Source organism: Pongo pygmaeus, chromosome X, assembly GCF_028885625.2.
Source record: "Pongo pygmaeus isolate AG05252 chromosome X, NHGRI_mPonPyg2-v2.0_pri, whole genome shotgun sequence".
NCBI lineage: Eukaryota > Metazoa > Chordata > Mammalia > Primates > Hominidae > Pongo > Pongo pygmaeus.
The window spans coordinates 39877815-39902314 of NC_072396.2; positions in this window are offsets into that span (position 1 = coordinate 39877815).

Consider the following 24500-nt stretch of genomic DNA (forward strand, 5'->3'; position numbering starts at 1 on the left):
CTTCCTTGAACTAGTTTTCCCCTTGGGAGGAAGGAGAGAATGTGAGATGAAAGAGAGGGGTACCAGCTCAATTCAAGACAGTCTGGAAGGGGTCTCAGAGTTTCCTTTTTCTAGTCTCCTTACCTGAATTCAATCACTGGCATCTCCTCATGCTCTGATACTGGAGCAAATGGAGGCTTTTCCAATGGAGGGATTTCTAGGGATGCAGGGCTGATTAGGGACAGAAGAAATTCTTGGGAACCTTAGTTCCAGTGAGGGGAAGTGGTCCACTTAGCAGTTTCCACACTGCCCTGTCACCCATAACCCAGCCCTGTCTCCCACACAATGGATAGTATACATGACAGCCAGCTTGCAACTGATGTGGACAGTGGTCTAGGTGGTAATTTAAGGGTACCTAATATTCTCTTTCTAAAAGTATCTCCCCTGACCCATTATGTTGAAGTTTGCTCTACTGATATAAAAACACCCTTGCATGAGTGAGGGGTGAAATATTAATCTGGTGTAAGACACTAACACTGCAGAATAAAATAGTGGCCCAGACTTCTTCCTTCTGTGACAAGTAGCTGGGAGCAAGAGGTTTAGAGGATTCAGGGGCAAGAAAGTCATTTTGGAACAGATGTTACTGGCCTGGAAGGCGGGGCAGGTGGGAAAAACTTCAATAAGGACACGGGAAATGAGAAAGAAGGTTTCCATAGTAGGAGACATGAGTAAAGGAGAGAGTGATAGGCTTGGTGAAGCCAAAAAAGGTCTTCTTTCCCCAGGAGTAGCCTTGATGCCCTCAGCTCAAGATCAATTGCTTCTTTAATGAAAAGAACAAACACCTAGTGCTCTCTGTGTGCCAGGCACCGATCCAAGTGCATTTTGTCTTGAAAACAATCTTTAAGGAAGTTAGTACTATTATTACCCCCCTCAAAGGGTGTTGCTGAACACCACTGCTTGCCCAAGATCATATAGCTGAGAGTGGCAGAGCTGGAATTTGAACCCAGAATGTCTGGCTCTGGAGACTGCTTTCTTTACCACTAAATTGTATCCCTCCTCAAGTTAATGCAATTGAACACACAAAAAAATGTTTTGAGGGGAACTTTGTATGAAGCATTATAGAAGTTGGAAAGAAGGATGAGAGATACCATTTTTACTCTTCCTCAAGGAATTTCTCCTATAATGAAGATCAGCCAGGCAGGGCTGTGAGGGGCTTTGGGAAAGCAATTCTAGGCAGTCAAGGCAGGCAGGTGGCATCCATGAAACTGATTCCCAGAAAGAGGGTTGCAGGCATCTGGCTCTACTTGGGGACTAGACTCCTGCCCTAGATAAGCAAAAACAAGGAACACCCAAGAGGCCTTGTGGGGATGAAGGTGAGAACCTAGCAGTAGGATGAGTTATTGCCATTGGAATTCAGAACAAGACTAAAGCTGTAGCACACTGCATCAATTAGGAATGATTTTTAAGCTGCGTCTAAGAGCAAACCTAATATTGACTTGATTTTTTTTTTTTCCATTTACTCCTTGCCTCCCTGAATCCCTCCAGCTGGGGCCCATCAAGCTTCCCATCTACACATTCAGCACAGTCCTGGGTCACAGAACAATCTATTGAGGTAAGAAATTTTCAATCACCATTGGCTTCTATCCCTCAATCTGATGTGTCTTGATATGAAGCCAATTCCCCACACTCTTTAAGCTCACCAAGAAATTAGGAATCTCCTGGCACTGACCTCTAGGCTTCGGAACAGAGTGTCTGGTGGTAGCTTATCTCCCTTCCCCTGCAGTTCATCTTCAAGAGTTCGCAAATCCCAGCCCTGGTTAGTGTGATTATATGGGTCAAACACTCTTAGTTGTCAGCCTAGTACCCATCCACCCTTCTTCCTTGCTAACAGAAATTCAATTTTGTTTGGGAGCATTATGTCACTCCCAGGCATCGGACCATGATTTGTCTAAGCTAATTATGGCAATTTTCTTCTCCATTTTCCCAGTCTCCTGGGATGCTAGGGATGTCATATGACCCAATTCATTCTGGCCAATAAGACGTAAGGGGAAGAATGTGTATGTGTGTGTGGAGTTGGGGGAGTATACTCTGGAAAATTTTTTCCTTCTCTCTCTTGCCTATAAGAAACAGGCAAGATTTCATGGCTCTCCTTGCACTTTCACCTTGTCTGAATTTAGACTTGATGTCTATGGTTTTACCTCCTAGTTCATAGCTTCAGATCTAAGTATTCAGACTTGAAGAAAACTGAGCCATCATCTTTCCTCCCAAACTGCTCCTTCCAAAACTTGATAGTCCTGTGGTTTTACCTACATACATCAGTAACCCAGGCAAAGCTGAGAGCCATTCCGGACTGCCCCACACCCTATAAATCACCAAGTCTTATTCATTTGACTTCTAGACTATATCTTGAATCAGCTTCTTCTCCATCACCACTGTCACTTCCTTAGTTCAGACATTCATTCTGCCTCACCTTGATTGCTTCAATGGCCTTGATTGCTGGAACTGCTATCTGCCTCCCCTCTAAACTCTCAAATCAGTCCTCCAAAAGTGAGCTTGAGTTTCATTTCTAAAATACAAATCTGATCAGGTTATTTCTCTGCATAAAATTCTTCAGTTGTTCGCCAGGCTTTAGCTTAGGTCCCTAAAGATCTAACTTTTAACAGACCCCCAAAGGGATCTCTTACCATTCAAGTGTCTCAAATGCAAAGCATCCTTGGAATCATCTCTGCTGTCTCTCATGCTGTTCCTTCTACCTGGATTTGTCATTCCCTCTAACCTCTCTTTGATAAATCCTATTTGACTTTTTAACCTGGTCAATTTGTCATTCCTTCCTTTCTCAAGAAGCCTTCCTCAACTCTCCTTTTCTGTCCACTTTAGATGTCCTCTTTTCTATTCTACATCTACAATATCACTTTACACATGGATCTGTAATTTCCAGCTATTTTTTAAGAGCTAATGCTCATTTAGATGTACTCATCTATTTACCAAACTCATCACTCATCATTGCTTTTCACCTCCTACAGCTTCTTTCTGGGTCTCATTTCTGAAGTCAATACTTTAGTAATTCTTCCAGTTTAGATCATAAGAGTATGTTCTTTCAGACTTTGTTTTAAAATGTCTACATTTATTTTGCCCTCACTTTCTTTCCACTTTTTGTTATGAAAAACTTCAAATATACAGAAAAGTAGGAAAAATAATATAGCAAACATGCATATTCTCCATATGGATTTAACAAAAGTGAACATATGCCATATTACTTCATCTATTACAGGCATCCCCACATTTTCCCTCGTGCAGAATACTTTTATTTTGCCCCTATCACTTTCTCCATCCTGCTTTTTTCTTGAGAAACTGACCTCTCTGAACTGCATCCTCTCCTCACATTCCCTTGCCCTCTTGCTTTTAGTTGGGTTTGGCCAATGGGAGGATCAGACAGAAGACCAGAAGGTGGGCCAAGAGTGAGCAGTGGTTGTGTGTTCCCACTAGAGTCCACAGCTTCTGTCAGTAAATTGTCTAGCACTATAGCCACGGCTCTTTTTTTAGGTCCCAGTAACTGCTCCCTCCTGTCTCTTAAGACCTGTGATTGGGAACCCCTATAGCTCTGGGGTGCTTCAACATATTTTGTTGGTTTCCTATCTCATGACTATACTGTATAGGTAGTCTTTTTATTAAATCTTTCTCTATTATTCCACTTGATCTACACTTCTAAGTGTGGAGCTCCTAAAAAATAAGCATCTCTTAAAAAAAAACTTTTCTCAAGATTCAGGAGAAAGTCGAAACCCGATCCAAGGAATCTAAGGAATACAGTAAAATGATACAGGAGCTGAAAGATGAAATTGGCCATTTTAAGAAAGAACCAAATTAATATGATACAGTTGAAAAACTCACTTCAAGAATTTTACAATACAATTACAAGTATTAAAAGCAGAATAGGCCAAGCTGAGGAAAGAATCTCAGAGCTTGAAGACTAGTTCTCTGAATTAACTCCATCAGCCAAAAATAAAGAAAAAACGATTAAAAATGAACAAAACTTCTGCAAAATGTGGGATTATGTAAAGAAACCAAATCCACAACTCATTGGCTTCCTTGAAAGAAAGGGAGAGAGAGCAAGCAACTTGGATAACATATTTGAGGAGATCATCCATGAAAACTTCTCCAACCTTGCTAGAGAGGCCAACATTCATATTTAGGAAATGCAGAGACCCAGAACCCCTGAGACATATTATACAAGATGACCATCTCCAAGACATATAGTCATCAAATTCTCAAAAGAAAAAGTGCTAAAGGCAACTAGAGAGAGGGGGCAGGTCATCTACAAAGGGAACCCCATCAGGCTAATAGCAGACCTTTCAGTAGAAACCTTGTAAGCCAGAAGAGATTGAGGTCCTATGTTCAGCATTCTTAAAGAAAAGAAACTATGACGAAAAATTTCATATCCAGCCAAACTAAGCTTCATAAGAGAAGGAGAAATAAGACATTTTTCAGACCAGAAAATTCCAAGGTAATTCATTACCACCAGACCTGCCTTACAAGAAGTCCTTCAGAAAGTGCTAACTATGGAAATGAAAGACCATTACTGGCCACCACGAAAACACATTTAAGTATGTAAACCATCGATGCTATAAAAGAACTACACAATTAAGTCTGCATAATAACCAGATAACAACATGATGACAGGATCAAATCCACACACATATCAATACAAACTTTCAATGTAAACAGGCAAAATGCCCCAATTAAAAGGCACAGAATGTCAAATTGGATTAAGAAGGAAGACTCAACTGTATCTTGTCTTCAAGAGAACCATCTCACATGCAATGTCACCTATAATCTCAAAGTAAAGGGATGAAGAAAAAGCTACCAAGCAAACAGATAACAGAAAAAAATCAGGGTTTGCTATTCTAATTTCAGACTAGCCAGACTTTAAACCAGCAATGATCAAAAAGACAAAGAAGGGCATTACATAATGATAAAGGGTTCAATTCAACAAGAAGACCTAACTATCCTAAATATATATGCACTCACCACAGGAGCACCCAGATTCATAAAACAAATTCTTAGAGACTTACAAAGAGACTTAGATAAGCACACAATAATAGTGATAAATTTCAACACCCCACTGACAGTGTTAGACAAAGCATTGAGGCAGAATACTAACAAAGATATTCAGGAACTGAACTCGACACTTGACCAAATGGACCTAACAGAAATCTACAGAACTCTCCATCCAGAAATAAGAGACTATTCATTCTTCTCATCTGCATATGGCACATACTCTAAAGTTGACCACATGCTCAGCCATAAAACAATTCTCAGCAAATTAAAAAAAAAATCTTACCAACCACCCTCTTGGACCACAGCATAATAAAAATAGAAATCAATACTAAGGAGATCATACAAACCATACAATTACATGGAAATTTAAAAACCTGCTCCAGAATGATTTTGGGATAAACAATGAATGTTATTCAACATATTATTGGAAGTCCTCATCAGGGCAATCAGGCAAAAGAAAGAAGTAAAGGGCATCCAAATAGGAAAAGAGAAAGTCAAACTATTTCTGTTTGAAGACAATATGATTCTATACCTAGAAAACCCCACAGTCTCTGCCCAAAAGCTCCTATATCTGATAAACAATTTCAGCAAAGTTGCAGGATACAAAATCAATGTTACAAAAATCAGTAGCATTTCTTCTTTTTTCTCTCCTTTTAAAAATTATACTTTAAGTTCTGGGATACATGTGCAGAATGTGCAGGTTGGTTACATAGGTATACACATGCTATGGTGGTTTGCTGCACCCATCAACCCATCATCTACATTAGGTATTTCTTCTAATGCTATCCCTCCTCTAGCCCCCTACCCCCCAACAGGCCCTGGTATGTGATGTTCCCCTCCCTGTGTCCATGTGTTCTCACTGATCAACTCCACTTATGAATGAGAACATGCGGTGTTTGGTTTTCTGTTCCTGTGTTAGTTTGCTGAGAATGATGGTTTCCAGCTTCATCCATGTCCCTGAAAAGGACATGAACTCATTCTTTTTTATGGCTGCAGAGTATTCCATGGTGTCTATGTGCCACATTTTCTTTATCCAGTCTATCATTGATGGGCATCTGGGTTGGTTCCAAGTCTTTACTATTGTGAACAGTGCTGCAATAAACATACGTGTGCATGTGTCTTTATAGTAGAATGATTTATAATCCTTTGAGTATATACCCAATAATGGTATTGCTGGGTCAAAGGATATTTCTGGTTTTAGATCCTTAAGGAATCACCACACTGTCTTCCACAATGGAAGCAATGAACCATTGGAAAATGAACCAATTTTCACTCCTACCAACAGTGTAAAAGTATTCCTATTTCTCCACATCCTCTCCAGCATCTGTTGTTTCCTGATTTTTTAATGATTGCCATTCTAACTGTCGGGAGATGGTATCTCATTGTGGTTTTGATTTGCATTTCTCTAATGAGCTTTATTCATATGTTTGTTGGCCACATAAATGTCTTCTTTTGAGAAGCGTCTGTTCAGATCCTTCGCCCAGTTTTTGATGTTTTTTTCTTTTCTTGTAAATTTGTTTAAGTTCTTTGTAGATTCTGGATATTAGCCCTTTGTCAGATGGATAGATTGAAAAACTTTTCTCCCATTCTGTAGATTGCCTGTTTGCTCTGATGATAGTTTCTTTTGCTGTGCAGAAGATCTTTAGTTTAATTAGATCCCATTTGTCAATTTTGGCTTTTGTTGCCATTGCTTTTGGTGTTTTAGTCATGACGCCTTTGCCCATGCCTATTTCCTGAATGGTATTGCCTAGGTTTTCTTCTAGGGGTTTTATGGTTTTAGGTCTTATGTTTAAGTCTTTAATCCATCTTGAGTTAATTTTTTATAAGGTAAGGAAGGGGTCCAGTTTCAGTTTTCTGCATATGGCTAGCCAGTTTTCCCAACACCATTTATTAAATAGGAAATCTTTCCCCATTGTTTGTTTTTGTCAGGTTTGCCAAAGATCAGATGGTTATAGATGTGTGGCATTATTTCTGAGGCCTCTGTTCTGTTCCATTGGTCTATATATCTGTCTTGGTGCCAGTACCAAGCTGTTTTGGTTACTGTAGCCTTGTAGTATAGTTTGAAGTCAGGTAGTGTGATGCCTCCAGTTTTGTTCTTTTTGCTTAGGATTGTCTTGGCTACACAGGCTCTTTTTTGGTTCCACATGAAATCTAAAGTAGTTTTTTCAATTCTGTGAAGAAAGTCAATGGTAGCTTGATGAAGAAAGTCAATGGTAGCATTGAATCTATGAATTCTATGAATTACTTTGGGTGTATGGCCATTTTCATAATATTGATTCTTCCTATCCATGGGCATGGAATGTTTGTCCATTTGTTTGGGTCCTCTTTTATTTCGTTGAGCAGTGGTTTGTAGTTCTCCTTGAAGAGGTCCTTCACATCCCTTGTGAGTCATATTCCTAGATATTTTATTCTCTTTGTAGCCATTGTGAATGGGAATTCACTCATGATTTGGCTCTCTGTCTATTATCAGTGTATAGGAATGCTTGTGATTTTTGCACATTGGTTTTGTATCCTGAGATTTTACTGAAGTTGCTTATCAGCTTAAGGAGATTTTGGGCTGAGACAATGGAGTTTTCTAAACATATACTCATGTCATCTGCAAGTAGAGACAATTTGACTTCCTCTCTTCCTACTTGAATACCCTTTATTTCTTTCTCTTGCCTGATTGCCCTGGTCAGAACTTACAATACTATGTTAAATAAGAGTGGTGAGGGAGGACATTCTTGTCTTCTGCCAGTTTTCAAAGAGAATGCTTCCAGCTTTTGCCCATTCAGTATGATATTGGCTGTGGGTTTGTCATAAATAGCTGTTATTATTTTGAGAAATGTTCCATCAATACCTAGTTTATTGAGAGTTTTTAGCATGAAGGGGTGTTAAATTTGTCGAAGGCCTTTTCTGCATCTATTGAGATAATCATGTGGTTTCTGTCATTGGTTCTGTTTATGTGATGGATTATGTTTATTGATTTGTGTATGTTGAACCAGCCTTGCATCCCAGGGACGAGACTGACTTGATTGTGGTGGATAAGCTTTTTGATGTGCTGCTGGATTCAGTTTGCAGTATTTTATTGAGGATTTTTGCATTGATGTTCATCAGGGATATTGGCCTGAAATTTTCTTTTTTTGTTGTTGTGTCTCTACCAGGTTTTGGTATCAGGATGATGCTGGCCTCATAAAATGAGTTAGGGAGGAGTCCCTCTTTTTCTATTGTTGGAAATAGTTTCAGAAGGAATGATACCAGCTCCTCTTTGTACCGCTGGTATAATTTGGCTGTGAAACCATCTGGAAGAACTTGTTATTGGTCAATTCAAGGATTCGACTTCTTCCTGGTTTAGTCTTGGGAGGGTGTAAGTGTCCAGGGATTTATGCATTTCTTCTAGATTTTCTAGTTTATTTGCATAGAGGTGTTTATAGTATTCTCCAATGGTAGTTTGTATTTCTGTGGGATCAGTGGTGATATCCCCTTTATCATTTTTATTGTGTCTATTTGATTCTTCTCTCTTTTCTTCTTTATTGGTCTGGCTAGCCATCTATCTATTTTTGTTAATCTTTTCAAAAAAACCAGCTCCTGGATTTATTGATTTTTTGAAGTGTTTTTTGTGTCTCTATCTCCTTCAGTTCTGCTCTGATCTTAGTTATTTCCTGTCATCTGCTAGCTTTTTAATTTGTTTGCTCTTGCTTCTCTACTTCTTTTAATTGTGATGTTAGGGTGTTGAATTTAGATCTTTCCTGCTTTCTCCTGTGGGCATTTAGTTCTATAAATTTCCCTTTAAACACTGCTTTAGCTATGTCTCAGAGATTCTCATACGTTGTGTCTTTGTTCTCATTGGTTTCAAATAACTTATTTATTTCTGCTTTAATTTTGGTATTTACCCAGTAGTCAATCAGTAGCAGGTTGTTCAGTTTCCATGTAGTTGTGCGATTTTGAGTGAGTTTCTTACTTCTGAGTTCTAATTTGATTGCACTATGGTCTAAGAGACTGTTTGTTATGATTTCCATTCCTTTGCATTTGTTGAGGAGTGTTTTACTTCTAATTATGTGATCAATTTTAGAATTAGTGTGATCTGGTGCTGAGAAGAATGTATATTCCATTGATTTGGGGTGGAGAGTTCTGTAGATGTCTATTAGGTCCACTTGGTCCAGAGCTGAGTTCAAGTCCTGAATATCCTTGTTAATTTTCTGTCTCATTCATCTGTCTAATATTGACAGTGGGGTGTTAAAGTCTCCCACTATTGTTGTGTGGGGGTCTAAGTCTCCTTGTAGGTCTCTAAGAACTTGCTTTATGAATCTGGGTGCCCCTGTATTGGGTGCATATATATTTAGAATAGTTAGCTCTTCTTGTTGCATTGATCTCTTTACCATTATGTAATGCCCTTCTTTGTCTTTTTTTATCTTTGTTGGTTTAAAGTCTGTTTTATCAGAAACTAGGTTTGCAACCCCTGCTTTTCTTTTGCTTTCCATTTGCTTGGTAAATATTCCTCCATCCCTTTATTTTGAGCCTATGTGTGTCTTTGCAGATGAGATGGGTCTCCTGAATACAGCACACTGATGAGTTTTGACTCTTTATCCAATTTGCCAGTCTGCATCTTTTAACTGGGGCATTTAGCCCGTTTACATATAAGGTTAATATTGTTATGTGTGAATTTGATCCTGTCATTATGACGCTAGCTGGTTATTTTGCTGTTAGTTGATGCAGTTTCTTCATAGTGTCAATGGTCTTTACAATTTGGTATGCTTTTGCAGTGGCTGGTACTGGTTTTTCCTTTCCATATTTAGTGCTTCCTTCAGGAGCTCTTGTAAGGCAGGCCTGGTGGTGACAAAATCTCTTACCATTTGCTTGTCTGTAAAGAATTTTATTTTTCCTTTGCTTATGAGGCTTAGTTTCGCTGGATATGAAATTCTGTGTTGAAAATTATTTTCTTTAAGAATGTTGAATATTGGCCCCCACTCTCTTGTGGCTTGTAGGGTTTCTGAAGAGATATTGAGAGGAGACAGCATGCTGGCAGTCCTCGCAGCCCTCACTCCCTCTTGGCGCCTCCTCTGCCTGGGCTCCCACTTTGGCAGCACTTGAGGAGCCCTTCAGCCTGCTGCTGCACTGTAGGAGCCCCTTCCTGGGCTGGCCGAGGCTGGAGCTGTCTCCCTCAGCTTGCGGGGAGGTGTGGAAGGAGAGGCGCGGGTGGGAACCGGGGCTGCGCAAGGTGCTTGAGGGCCAGCGTGAGTTCCTGGTGGGCATGGGCTTGGCAGGCCCCGCACTTGGAGCGGCAGGCCAGCCCCGCTGGCCTGGGCAGTGAGGGGCTTAGCACCTGGGCCAGAAGCTGCTGTGCCCAATTTCTCGCTGGGCCTTAGCTGCCTTCCCATGGGGCAGGGCTCAGGACCTGCAGCCCGCCATGCCTGAGCCTCCCCCCGACCCCCCCACCGTGGGCTCCTGTGTGGCCCGAGCCTCCCTGAAGAGCACAGCCCACTGCTCCACAGCGCCCAGTCCCATCGACCACCCAGGGGCTGAGGAGTGTGGGCACACAGTGTGGGACTGGCAGGCAGCTCCGCCTGCGGCCCCGGTGCAGGATTCACTGGATGAAGCCAACTGGGCTTCTGAGTCTTGTGGGGACTTGGAGAACCTTTATGTCTAGCTGGGGGATTGTAAATACACCAATTGGCACTCTGTATCTAGCTCAAAGTTTGTAAACACACCAATCAGCACCCTGTGTCTAGCTCAGGGTTTGTGAATGCACCAATTGACACTCTGTTTCTAGCTACTCTGGTGGGGACTTGGAGAACCTTTGTGTTGACACTCTGTATCTAGCTAATCTAGTGGGGACATGGAGAACCTTTGTGTCTAGCTCAGGGATTGTAAACAGACCACTCAGCTCTCTGTAAAATGGACCAATCAGCAGGATGTGGGTGAGGCCAGATAAGAGAATAAAAGCAGGCTGCGGGAGCCAGCAGTGGCAACCCGCTTGGGTCCCCTTCCACACTGTGGAAGCTTTGTTCTTTCGCTCTTTGCAATAAATCTTTCTGCTGCTCACTCTTTGGGTCCACACTGCCTTTATGAGCTGTAACACTCACTGCGACGGTCTGCAGCTTCACTCCTGAAGCCAGCGAGACCACAAGCCCACCAGGAGGAACGAACAACTCCAGACACGCTGCCTTAGGAGCTGTAACACCCACCGCGAAGGTCTGCAGCTTCACTCCTGAGCCAGCGAGACCACAAACCCACCAGAAGGAAGAAACTCTGAACACATCCGAACATCAGAAGGAACAAACTCCGGACACGCCGCCTTTAAGAACTGTAACACTCACTGTGAGGGTCCGTGGCTTCATTCTTGAAGTCAGTGAGACCAAGAACCCACCAATTCCGGACACAATATCTACTGTTAGTCTGATGGGCTTCCCTTTCTGGGTAACCCGACCTTTCTCTCTGGCTGCCCTTAACATTTTTTCCTTCATTTTAACCTTGGTGAATCTGACAATTATGTGTCTTGGGGTTGCTTTTCTCAGGGAGTATCTTTGTGGTGCTCTCTGTATTTCCTGAATTTGAATGTTGGCCTGTCTTACTAGGTTGGGGAAGTTCTCCGTGATAACATCCTGAAGAGTATTTTCCAACTTGGTTCCATTCTTCCTGTCACTTTCAGGTACACCAGTCAAACGTAGGTTTGGTCTTTTCACACAGTCCCATATTTCTTGGAGGCTTTGTTCATTTCTTTTCATTCTTTTTTCTCTAATCTTGTCTTCATGCTTTATTTCATTAAGTTGATCTTCAATCTCCAGTATCCTTTCTTCTGTTTGATCAATTAGGCTATTGATACTTGTGTATGCTTCACAAAGTTTTCATGCTGTGTTTTTCAGCTCCATCAGGTCATTTATGTTCTTCTCCAAATTGGTTATTCTAGTTAGCAATTCCTCTAAGCTTCTTTCAAAGTTCTTAGCTTCCTTGCATTGAGTTAGAACATGCTCCTTTAGCTCAGAGGACTTTGTTATTACCTACCTTCTGAAGCCTACTTCTGTCAATTTGTCAAACTCATTCTCCACCCAGTTGTGTTCCCTTGCTGGCGAGGAGTTGTGATCCTCTGTAGGAGAAGAGGCATTCTGGTTTTGGGAATTTTCAGTCTTTTTGCGCTGGTTTTTCCTCGTCTTCGTGGATTTATCTACCTTTGGTCTTTGATGTTGGTGACCTTCAGATGGGGTTTCTGTGTGGACGTCCTTTTTGTTGATATTGATGCTATTCCTTTCTGTTTGTTAGTTTTCCTTCTAACAATCAGGCCCCTCTGCTGCAGGTCTGCTGGAGTTTGCTGGAGGTCCACTTTGGACCCTGTTTGCCTGGGTATCACCAGCAGAGGCTGCATAACAGCAAAGATTGTTGCCTGTTCCTTCCTCTGGAAGCCTCGTCCCAGAGGGGCACCCACCAGATGCTAGTCAGAGCTCTCCTGTATGAGGTGTCTGTCGACCCCTGCTGGGAGGTGTTTCCCAGTCAGGAGGCATGGGATTCAGGGACCCACTTGAGGAGGCAGTCTGTCCCTTAGCAGATCTCCAGTGCTGCACTGGGAGATCCGCTGCTGTCTTCAGACCTGGAAGGCAGGAACGTTGAACTCTGCTGAAGCTGTGCCCACAGCCACCGCTTTCCCCAGGTACTCTGTCCCAGGGAGATGGGAGTTTTATCTATAAGCCCCTGACTGGGGCTGCTGCCTTTCTTTCAGAGATGCCCTGCTCAGAGAGGAGGAATCTAGAGAGGCAATCTGGCTACATCGGCTTTGCCCAGCTGTGGTGGGCTCCACTCAGTTAGAACATCCCAGTGGCTTTGTTTACACTGTGAGGGGAAAACTGCCTACTCAAGCCTCAGTAATGGTGGATGCCCCTCCCCCAACCAAGTTTGAGTGTCCCAGTGGACTTCAGACTGCTGTGCTGGCAGTGAGAATTTCCAGCCAGTGGATCTTAGCTTGCTGGGCTGTGTGAGGATGGGATCTGCTGAGCTAGACCACTTGGCTCCCTGGCTTCAGCCTCCTTTCCAGGGGAATGAATAGTTCTGTCTTGCTGGCATTCCAGGCGCCACTGGGGTATGAAAAAAATCTCCTGCAGCTAGCTCAGTGTCTGCCCAAATGCCTGCCCAGTTTTGTGCTTGAAACCCAGGGCCCTGGTGGTGTAGGCACCCAAGGGAATCTCCTGGTCTGTGGATTGCGAAGACTGTGGGAAAAGCATAGTATCTGGGCCAGAGTGCACCGTTCCTAATGGCAAGTCCCTCACAGCTTCCCTTGGCTAGGGGAGGGATTTCCCCAACCCCTTGCACTTCCCGGGTGAGGTGATGCCCCATGCTGCTTCAGCTAGCCCTCCATGGGCTGCACCCACTGTCTAACCAATCCCAATGAGCTGAGCCAAGTACCTCAGTTGGCAATGCAGAAACCACCTGCTTTCTGTGTTGATCTCACTGGGAGCTGCAGACCAGAGCTGTTCCTATTCAGCCATCTTGCCAGCCACCAAAAATCAGTAGCATTTTTATACACCAATAACATTCAAGCTGAGAGCCAAATGAAGAATGCAATCTTATTCACAATAGACACAAAAAGAATAAAATACCTAGGGATACAGCTAACCAGGAAGGTGAAGGATCTCTACAATGAGAATTACAAAACACTGTTGAAAGAAGTCAGTCATGACACCAACAAGTGGCCAAACATTCCATTCTCGTGGATAAGAAGAATCAATACTATTAAAATGTCCATACTGCCCAAAGAAATTTACAGATTCAATGCTATTACTATCAAACTACCAATGACATTCATCACAGAATTAGAATAAAACTATTTTAAAATTCATGTGGAACCAAAAAAAGGCCTGAATAGCCAAAGCAATCCCAAACAAAAAGAACAAAGCTGGAGGCATCACATTACTCAACTTCAAACAATACTACAAGGCTACAGTAACCAAAATAGCATGATACTGATACAAAAACAAACACATAGACCAATGTAATGGAATAGAGTCCAGAAATAAAGCTGTACACCTGCAACCATCAGACCTTCAACAAAGTGGACAAAAGCATGCAATGGGGAAAGGGCTCCCTATTCAATACACAGTGTCAGGATAACTGGCTAGCCATATGCAAAAGATTGAAACTGGACTCCTTCCTTATATCATATACAAAAATCAACTCAAGGTGGACTAAAGACTTAAATGTAAAACTCAAAACTATAAAAACCCTGGAAGATAACCTAGGCAATACCATTCTGCACATAAACCCTGGCAAAGATTTCATGATGAAGACACCAAAAGCAATTGGAATTAAAACAAAATTTGAGCAATGGGACTTAAACTAAAGAGCTTCTGCACAGCAAAAGAAACTATCAACAGAGTAAACAAACAACCTACAGAATGGGAGAAAATACTTGCAAACTATGCATCTGACAAAAGTTTAATGTCCAGTATATATAAGAAACTTAAACAAATTAACAAGGGAAAAGCAAACAACTTCATTTAAAAAGTGGACAAAGGACACAAATAGGCACTTTTCAAAAGAAGACATACATGTGGCCAACAAGCATATGAAAAAATGCTCAACATCACTAATCATTAGAGAAATGCAAATCAAAACCACAATGATATGGCTATCTCACACCAGTCAGAATGGCTATTAAAAGTAAAAAAAAAATAAATAACAGATGTTGGAGAAGTGGCAGAGAAAAGAGAACATTTATACACTGCTTTTGGGAATGTAAATTGTTTCAGCCATTGTGAAAAGCAATTTGGTGATTTCTCAAAGAACTTAGAACTACCATTTGACCCAGCAGCCCCATGATTCTGTGTATGTGCAAAGGAATATAAATTGTTCTGCCATAAAGACACGTGCATGGGTATATTCATTGCAGCACTATCCACAATAGCAAAAACACGGAATCAATCTAAGTGCCCATCAATAGTAGACTGGATAAAAAAATGTGGTACATATACACCATGGAATACCATGCAGCCTTAAAAAAGAATAAGATTATGTCCTTTGCAGCAACATAGACGGAGCTGGAAGTCATTATCCTAAATGAACTAACACAGAAACAGAAAACCAAATACTGCATGTTCTCACTTATAAATGGAAGTTAACCATTGAGTATACATTGACAAAAAGAAGGGAATAGCAGATACCAAGGCCTACTTGAAGGTGGAAGATGGGAGGAAGGTGAGGATTGAAAAACTACCTATTGGGTACTATGCTTATCTGAGTGACAAACAATCTGTACACCAAACCCCCATGACACACAGTTTACCTATATAACAAACCTGCATATGAACCCTTTAACCTAAAATAATAGTTTAAAAAAAAGTTAAAAGAGTTAACACACACACACACACAAAGTTTTCAAACATGAACATAATATTATTATCATACAAACTAAATAAAATTATGGGTAATTCTCTAATATCATCTTACATCCAGTCTATATTCACATTTCTCCAATTGTTCCAAAAATGGCTTTTATAGCTGATTCATTCAAATCAAAACTCAACCCAAGGATCACATATGGCATTTAGTTGTTATGTCTCTTAAATCCCTTTTAATCCAGAGGAGCCCCCTTTTTCCTTTCTTTTTAGGTTAAACATTTTTGACAAGAATAGTTCATAGGTGACACTACCTATTTCATATTGCACCATATCAGGAGGCACATGTGGGACTCACTATTAGTAATGCTAAGTTTGATCACTGCCATTCTCACTCTTGAGTGATAGTTGAGATGGGTATAAAATTCTGAATTAATAACTCTTTTTCCCTCTGCCCTTCAGCCATTTTTTCTTCCGGCCTCTATTGATGCTGCTGCAAAATCTGCTGCTGTCATTTAATTGTTGCTCCTTGTAAATGCTTTTCCTTTTCTCTTGATCTGTCTTTGAGATTTCCTCTTTGTCTTTGCTATTCACTATGATGCATCTAATTGTAGATTAACTTTCACTTACCTCAGGACTCATTGTGCTTTTGAATCTGAGGATTCATTATTTCATTCATTCTGAAAAGTTCTCTAACATTTTGTATACCTTTTAGCCACACCCTTACATTCTCTATTCTGTATTCCTGGAGACATTATTAGATATTCACTGAAACTTCTCATTATATCTTCCTTGTTCTCTCTTTCATTTTCCTGTCACTTCATCTCACTATACGTCATAGGTGCTTTCTTCTGCTCTATCTTGAGGTTCACAAATCCTTTCTTTGGCTCTGTCTCTTATTTTGTTCAACTAATCTACTAGATTTGTAATTTCAGTAAACTTTTATTTTTCATTTTCAGAAATTCTATTTGTTTTTTGAATGTATCTGCTTTGTTTTTATATACTGTCACATTCTTTAATTTTGACTTACACTTCTTTTATTGATTTGTTTAAAATTTGTTAAGTCTTACTCAGTTGTCCTGTTACTTCATGTTCTTAGGGTGCTTATTTATGATTTTATTTATGTGTTTTTTTGCTGACTCTTCCTCATGGTGAATCATGTCCTCATATGGCTTGTAATGTTGTTTTTGTTTGTTTGTTTGTTTGTTTTGTGAAGTCATCTTCAGCAGTCTTTCTTAGGTGGTTGCATGGGAGGCTTTTTCACCCTGGAGTGTGGCAGTATTGCTATAGAGGAGTTTTGCCTTTGTTTTCTAGGGCCAGCTTTTATGTAATTTTATGCCTTGAGGAATTCCTATATCATACATATAGTGTAAATTTACACTCCAGATGGCTTTGAATTCCTATAAAGGACTTTTTATTTACTACCCAGAGCTCTGGGAAAAGAGAAGAGGATACTTGCCACTATCCTGGACTGATGGCAAAATTGTCCGCTACCCTTTTTCATTCTTACAAGGTATCAGCTTTATGCAAAGATCTGTTTCAGCTCTCTTATTTTATGAGGGCCCAAGATCATCTTTTCTGACTTCACATCCACACTCAAACTCTAACCCCTAACTACTAAGACCTATCTATATTCTTTCTGATAGAAGTCTGGATGCTGCAGCATCAATTCATAAGCTTATTATTCAAACTTCACTTTTAATTTGAGCCTGGCACCTCAGGAGTTTCATTTCTTTCATTTCCAGCCTGCACTAATTTTTGTATTATTATATTACTGTAATTCCCTGAACTTTCTAGGCATTACTGTTATTGTCTGTCTAATTTGCTGTCTTCCTGTCTAGGCTGTAAGCACTTTGAGGGCATCATCTATGACAGATTCAACCCCATATTCCCCAAGTTTTACAAAGTTCCTGGCAGATAATGGGTATTCAATAAATGTATTTTTAATATCTGAATGAATAAATTCAATTGTAATTATGAAGTTTAATGTTTTCCCAGGCATGAATCTACAATTAATATTCCCTTTTGTGAAAGTTTATCATTGTTCCACTTGGACCCATTGTATTGTAGAGTCTGGATGTTGGTTTCATATGTTTACATCTGTTCTTTCTATGTTTTAAAATAAAACATTTTTCTATATTTTAGAAGAAAACATTTATTATTTACATTCCCTTGCTTTCTCTTATTTTTTTTTACTATTTGTTAGTATACCACAATATAACAGTTAATTTCATTTAGCCTAAAAAGTAAATAATAATAAAAACTTCTGTCTGTAAGGGGGAAAAAAACCACTCCAGCTAGCTCCAATAAGAAGGAGGTTTACTTGTCAATATACAGATCTCACAAAATCTCAAGAGCAGAAAATGGAGACCAGCAAGTCTGCTATAAACTGGAACCAGGAATAAAAATTCAGGAACTGAGGGACTCATTCTACCTGAAGGGGCATATGATATCTTTCATCCAGGACTCTCTCCACGAGCCTTCCTCAGGCTCCCTCTCCCATCAAGAGGATGCCTTCTCTTACTCAATATGCCTACCCTATCACAGCCAACGGAGTCCTGAATCTATAAGCCCTTGCAAGTTTCACTATCAACTACAGATGGGAACAAGACTTCTCCTTTTGCTTCAAGTTTTGTAGAGTCACAGTTTAATTGGTTCAACATAGCTTATGGAAGACCTACCAACCCTGCTCTACCACCGTAAGTCAGGTGACCATTTTTGTTCTAGTCAACTCTGGGGCAGGAAGTGTGTTGGGTTCCCTGGCCTGCTGCCTACTCAGCAGGTTACAGGCATAGGGAGAGCCTGTCTAGTGTGATTTCCCAGAATATTTATGCTACCTGAAGCAAGTTGGGGTATACACACAGGAGCTAGAGGGGTTAATATGGGTTTACAGAATAAATGAATGATTGAATGAATGAAGGTGCATTTGGGGGTGATTCAGCAAGTATCCCTAAAGGAAAATCATAGCCCTGTTCCCAAGCAGCATCAACAAGGCATGACTTCATCTGAATTAAAACATCAACTTAACCTCATCCACTCCTGGCACATCCTAAGCACACTCCTAAGCACACTCCTGGCACACTCCTAAGCACATCCACCCCAAAACTTCCAAGCACCTGTTCTTGTAAAAGCTAGAATGAGACATAAGCCATAGAATCAGAGACTACTTAACGGAGGATAGTACCCTAGAGGCTATTATAAGGCTTATTTCCTTTTGCTTCGTATCTTTGTTATTTGTGTAAATGTCTGAATGTCTGTCTCCCCCAATAAATGTTAGACTCCTTGAATGCCAGAAATGTGTCCCACATGACATCTATGTTCCTAAAGCACCAAATACCTTGTCTTGCTCATGTATTTGCCTGGCTTCAAATCCTAATCTAGCACTACTGGTTGTGTAACTTTAGCCACTCCACCTCAATTTCCTCATCTGTAGATAATGGATAATAATAGTACCTACCTCATAAGCTTGTCATGAGGATTAAATAGCTAATATGTGGCAAATAATTTAGAACAATTCCTGGCATAATAGTAATCTTGTAAGCAATGTCAGCCACTGCTAATAGGTGTTGTTTTTAGACTGAGTTGACTTTCCAAAGACTCCTGAGACACCTTTTGACTGATCTCTGCATTGGCATTGTCGTTTATCTGCCTCATTTGGGACAGCTGTGACTGTACAACCTCATGGACCCTACTGGCATCTAGAGGTCACTGTTGAGGACAGAAGCTGTGTCCAGTCAGAATTGAGTTTCAGGCAAAGTTTTGTCACTGGGTCTTGACCCTAGCACACTGTCTTAGGACCCAGGCCCTTTCTGACCTAAGGATGCACCTTCATATTGTCTGGAAGCTGTGAAGTCCCCTCTACATAGGTACATGCACACACACACGCACGTGTGCACACACACACACAACCTGGAGCACATGACCTGCTGCCTGCCCTTGCTCTTGTCACTCTTGCTGAGTCCTGGTTCCCCAGGGCCTTTTTTGTCCTGTTCCCTTCCACCCCTCCAGCCTCCCATTAATAATCTTGCATCTCTTGATTCTCCTCTCTCTCTGCCTTCCCAGGTGACAAATAACTCCTTTGGTGGAACTTCCACATGAATAAGAAAGAGGAGAGGACTTTTCTTCCCCCTGCCAAGTTATATGTGTGCATTTTTACAAGAGCTATGGGAAGATGCCCTGCCTTTATCTTATTCAAAGGAATGAATCCAATGATGTGCATCTGTCTTAATTTGTTTCTTCTGGAAGCAGAACCTGAGTCCTAGACTTGTGTGCAGGGCATTCATTTGAGAGGTGATCGCAGGGAGAGGAGGCACGAAGAAGGAGATAAAAAAGGGGGAAAAGCCAATACAATAGAAGTGTGTTTTAGGGTTCCTTCCACAGGGAATCAGGATTCGACCCTGCTAGGACATCCTGGGAAGTATATGGAATGCTTCTGGACCTGCCCACCTGAAAGAAGGGAGGCAGGAGCATTTATCCCCAATTCCTGTCCTGCATTGATTGAAGATTGCCCCTGCAGGTGTTAACCTTGCACTTCTGGGTTTTACTTGTGCACTAGCCAAGAGTGCTATTGCAGCCTAGGGTAGAAAATGGAAAGACTAGAGGTCTGTACATGAGGTGGAATGCTGCCAGTTGGAGATGAGTCTGAGCTCACAAGAAACTGACCACCTCTAGCTGAGGCTTGCCAGAAGATGCGGCTCTGTACACCAGAGTGTCTGAGACCACATTGCAGGCCAGGTGGAAGGTATGTGAGTACAAGCATCAGAGAGGCAGTAGATAGGGCCCATCCTCTCTGTATAAGAAGCACCTAGCTGAGAATAGACAGGAGGGTAGAAATTGTCCCCTTACACCACCACCTCCTTGTCCTTGCTGCCTGTTCTGTTTTGGAGGACAACAGGGGCCCCAGACTGAATCAAACACAGCTGCAACCCGTCTGGAGTCCTGAAGCCTGGCTAAGCGTGGCAGCACTAGGGCATAACAGCCCATCCTACCAAGTTGCAAAGTTTGGCTGGATTCTGAGCTGACGCTGTACCACCAGCCTCCCAGATTTCAGGGTTGGTTGTGCTTTTGTGTCCATTTTCATCAAAAGCAACTCATGGCCTGGTCAGAGGAGCAGCAGAAGGGTCCTAAACGGTTCTGCCTGAAGTGATCATCATTTCTCTTCCTCTGGGGATCTGAGAAACTTCAGGCCAGCCCACCAAGACTCAGACAGAAGCCCCCTGATCTCTGAAAGTTTCTGTTTTATCAGTCTGAGAGACCTCAAGCTGGGTGACTGGAAACTGACATGCCTTCTATTTATTTATGAAATTTGTAACTGTGGAAATTAGCCTTAGAAGTTGTAGACCCATTACTATTAGCTTTATCGTCCTCCTAAGACATACCCTGAGGCATCCTCCAGATTGAATCCTATTGTGCTTTGCAATAAACCCATAATTGATAATGCCACGGAGCTTTAATATGGATGGAGAAATGAAATCTAGAAAGTAAATACATTCAGAATTTTGCTAGAAGGCTGAATTTAAAACTGATTTTCTGAACCTACCAGGATTATTCCTCCTCAATAACGATTTAATTTGAGTGAGCCACCCTGAGAGCTCTTGCGGGTGTGGGGAGGGAGGACAAGTGTAGCCTGGTTTCTCACAGGGGCCCCTTAAAGAACTTTATCCTGCATTTTGCACCTGTAAGTTTGTAAAGATAAAATTAAATTCTGAAATTATACATGATGGGCCAGTAAATAACACAGGCATTAGGGCCCTGGCTGCTGTTCCAGTGTCCTGATGCAATCACCTGTCACTAACACTGTCAGCAGAGGGACACTGATTCGGTTCGCTTCCACAAGGCAAGCAATTATGCTGTGTTCCTACATGAGCAGGGTAGCAGCAGGGAGGGACAGGTCAGAGAAAGGAAGGCTGTCTTCATGACTCCTGACCTGGAAAGAGCCACTCTGGCTGCAGGTGTTGGGAGAGGCTCCATAGGTGGTCTGCTTGCTGCTTCTTAGGAGAACGGAGCCCTGAGGAAATCCATTCCACTTGACTCCTAATAGACTTTCAGGGAGACAGGATAAGAGAGTCCAGATTGCCACCTTCTCTTGATCACCTGCCATCAAAGAGAGGGTTAGCAATCAGCTATCCACTGGATGGGATTGTGTGATTCAAAGTTTGAATTCTGGAGCTGGACTGCCTTGGCTCAAGACCTGGCTTTATCACTTGCTAATGGTGTGGCCTTGGAACAATTGCGTAACCTCTCTCTGGGCCTCAGTTTCTTGAATTGTAAAAGTGAGATGTGGAAGATTCAATTGTCCAGGAAGCTAATCCCAAGATGGAGACTGGCATGCAAGAAGGTTATTAGGGCACACTCTCCAGACCAACACTTGTGAAAGGGTAGGGAAGGAAGCAGTGTGGGCCGAGGGAGAAGTACAGATGTAAAGGAGTCACATCAATGAACGCTTCAACAGACCTCCCTCTTGGGGGGATCTGACATTGGGATGATCCAGGGTTGGGGGTGAAGGGTTGAGCCTTTACACTCCTGTATTGATCAGTAGTTGCATGAGGTTTGCTGACTCTTTTGAACTGAGGCATTCTTGAAGAGACTGATAGCTTAGGACCATCTGCAGACAGCCATCCCAGCAAGAGGGTGGGGAGAGGGGCAGAGAAAAAGAAACTCTTGTTCCTGAAGAGGTTGGGGGATTTGAGGGAGGCATACAGTTTTCACTGCAGACAATAAATACAAGAACCTACTTCACAAAGTTAGGTGGCTTAATATGCATACAATGCTGATGACAGCAGTGCCTGGAACAAAGTAGGTGCTATGGAAGAAAGTGTTAGCTATTTTTATTATAAGGTGCTCAGGCCTCTTCCCAGTTAAAGAACCCACGCAATTGGCTATAACAGTGCGGGCACTTTTATGGGGAGTGTGCATAAGAGTATAAGAGGAAACATTAAGGAGCAGCAAGCTTTTGTTCTGGGTTCAGCTGGCCTACATTTATTCCCAACACTCATTGCGAGGAGAAGGAGGCTCTGTGTGTAGAGGGGACACCCCTAACAGAGATGACACGCTTCTTTCCTCTACTAGTTCTGGGTAAAACAACAAAACAAGCCAAGGTGATGTATTCGTTTGCGTGGGCTGCCATAACAAAGTACCACAGGCTGAGTGGTTTAAACAACAGAAATGCATTTTCTCACAATTCAGTAGGCTGGAAGTCCAAGATCAAGGTGTTGGCAGAGTTTTTTTCTGAGGACTCTCTCCTTGCCTTGCAGAGGGCTGCCCATCACCTGACATCCTTTGTCCTGCATGTGCACCCCTGATGTCTTTCTCTGTGTCCAAATTTCCTCTTCTTATAAGGACATCAGCCCTATTGGATAAAGGACCCAATCTAATAGCCTCATTTAACTTAATCATAACATTAAAGGCCCTGTCTCCAAATATGGTCACATTCTGAGGTACTGGGGATTAAGGCTTCAACATATGAATTTGGTAGGGGGGATCACAGTCATTCCCCTACTGCCTCAATTGAGGTCTGCTCACCCCCTCCAGCTGCACTTCCTTACCTCATTCCTCCCCCTCCGCCGCCACCAAATGCTCATCTGGCTGTGCTCTAACCCTGCTAGCTCCCTTTGTCTTTCCTGTCAAAGCTTACCTGTTTATCATCCATTTCCTCAGAGCTATGCTGGGTGACTCCGTTGCTTGTGGCTGAAAACCAAATTATACTAAGGTATAAATGGCTGAGTATGCTACCCAGGGTTTTAATAGTATTTTTACAATAAAGATACTTCTTGGGGTGGCAATTTCATGGGGGTATGGGTGACTTTTGTTGATGGGTGAATGGTAAGACATTTTGGAGCTGGTGAGAATTTGGACTTATTGGCTAAATCACACTGAGATTTTGTCATCTAGCCCGGGGCTTCACAGAGTTAACGGTGCACAGGAATCCCCTGGGGATCTTGTTAAAATTCAGATTCTTATTCAGGATGTCTGGGTGGAGCCTGATATTCTGCATTTCTAACCAGCTCCCAGCTGCTGCTGATGCTGCTGGTCGAGGTGCCACACTTTGAGAAGCAAAGGCCTAGGCCACATGTTTGGAATTTGGGATGTCACCTATGGTTCAGCCCTCAGTGGCTACAACAGCTCTGGCTTTGAGTCATGAAGGTCCCTCTCACAATGCTGAGGGAGGTTTCTGGAGAGAAGGGACCTCAGAGGCCCTGGCTTCTATGGATCCCAGTCCACATTCTTCTCCTTCAGTGCATTCTTGGGCAGGGAGGAAAGGTGAATTTGGGCAGAGGGGAGCAACAGCACAGGAAAAAGGACAGGATCTCTCATTTGAGGAGGCTATAGAGAGTATTTAATGAGAAAGTAACCAGTATTTCAAAGGAAGGAGACTGTGGAAGCTTCCACAAACCATGTGGACCAAAAGCAGGTGTAGACCCAGGGGAGCCATGAATCTGCAAGCCACAGTGGCATATCTGGAATTTGGGGCAGAGCTGGGGGTCTGGGAGAGCTGGCCAATAATTACCAGTAATAGGCCAGTGTCTGGGCAATGTGGGTGGGCCAGCTGAATTTCAGGACCATGAGGAGATAGACATTCCCCCATGATCATATGATCATCATATTTGGAAGGATTTTGCAACTTAGCTACAACTATTATGTAATAATTCACTCATTTCCAGTTTTTAAAATAAAAAGCAATAAAATTATAAAACAGGGCTTCTGATTAGCATAATCTGAAGTTTGCCCATGTTTCTTCCAGAAAAGATGTAATGCAAGCCCAAAGCAAAAGTATTTCACTTGTGAGTTGCCTGGTGGGCTTCTCAAAGACAAGCACATGGTTCCCCATCTGGATTTTGGAAATACTGACAACAGTGGATGCCTTCTCATTACTTACCTCCTTTGTATCCTGGGTCAAGAGATGTCAAGCTAGCCAAACCGACCTAGCCCAAGACTCATATTAGAGATGACAAAGTTTGTTCCCAGAAAAGGTAAAAGAAGACCCTTGGTCCCTGTTGAAAAAGGAAGAACAAAGCAGTGGCATGCTAGGCAGGACTAAGGGCAGGCCAGACCTCTCCCCTGAACCAAACAAGGGACAGTTCTTTAAGCCTTCTGTTTCTAGATGTTAGAGGTAGGTAATTGGGAAGAAATGAATTCCACTTAACAAGTCTTGATTAAGCCTCTGTTTTG